Here is a 1,422-nt window from a genome sequence, read left to right on the forward strand (position 1 = left end):
CCAATTATTTCAACACTCAGATATTAAGCCTAGTACCCATTAGTTATTTTTCCTGATCTCCTCCCTTCTCCCACTCTCCTCCCTGCAACAGGCCCCCGTGGGTGTTTTCCCCTCTATGTGTCCATGTGTTCTCATCATTTAACTTCCACTTATATGTCTATCAAAGATAGACTGGATAAAGAAAATCTGGTACGTATACACCATGGAATACCATATAGCCATAGAAGTGAACAACATAATGTTCTTTACAGGGACATGGATGGGGCTGAAGGCCATTATCTGTGACAATAACTTCTTTAAAATCATCAGAGGACAAGATCACTATGGAATTGAATCTGAAGTGGTGCCTGAAATTCCACACACTGAGCAGTACTGGGAAAAGATCTCATCTGCTGTAGGCCTGGCTGGCCATTCCTGGGGGAGTCTTTCCCTGAATATAGTCAGGGATGAGGGTGAGACGGAGGTAGAAGTGTTTTTTATTTTTTGAGTTCACATAAGATACAAGTCTGAGACAGGGCCTGAACTGGATTGGTTCTAACCTATCCATGACCCATCAGAGCTATCTTCCAATAACACACACCACATACCTCCCAGCCCATTCAGTGGACTGACAGACATAGTGCAGACAGTTAGACCACATAAGCCACTGATGCAAGCACCATGTGTTTTTTTCCCAAAGACCAGTGCTGTAGGTAGTGCCTGCTGCCCTAGCTCTGGCGGCATTCCCCCACTCCCCCACTGCCTCCCCTAGCTATGCATCTTCAGAGAGCAAGACAGAGACCCAGTAATGAAAAGTGGAGATTTTAATGAGATGACAAATTCTCCGCTGTGAGCAGTACCTCTAAGCAAGCAGCTTTCCATATTTGTGACAATTTCAGAGGAGATATGATGGTATGGTAACCCTTTGGAGGAAGTCACATTCTCCCAGGGTTCCTGTACCTATCGAGTTTTGCAATGTCAGAAACTATCTCTGGTCTTGTCCCTGGCATGATTCCTTTTTAGTAGGAGTTTTATTTTTGTGCACCTCAGCCAATCATGTGAATGAACAAGTTTAATAGTTGAAGCAACTATACTAGTTTTACAGATTGCTTCCTAATGTCGTGGCTTAAACCGAAACTGAGTGGTTACAATCTGCTTCTGACCTGCTGACCACAATGAAACTAGTTTTAGAGAAACCATCTTTTACTTTTTTTTAAATTACTGCTTAATTCTGTCAAGTTAATAAGACATGTCTGTGCCAATAAAATCTTTCTCCCTTTCTCCTTCAGAAAAAAATTAAAGAATGTAATCTCGTTTTCAGTAGCTTAAAAAAAAAAAAAAATTACCCAGGAATAAATTTTACCAAGGAGGTGAAGATCTCTATAAGTAAAACTATACAAACCTACTGAAAGATGTTGAAGATGACACAAACAAATGGAGATA

Source organism: Colobus angolensis, unplaced genomic scaffold (genome assembly GCF_000951035.1).
Source record: "Colobus angolensis palliatus isolate OR3802 unplaced genomic scaffold, Cang.pa_1.0 Scaffold29, whole genome shotgun sequence".
In the NCBI taxonomy this organism is placed as follows: Eukaryota; Metazoa; Chordata; class Mammalia; order Primates; family Cercopithecidae; genus Colobus; species Colobus angolensis.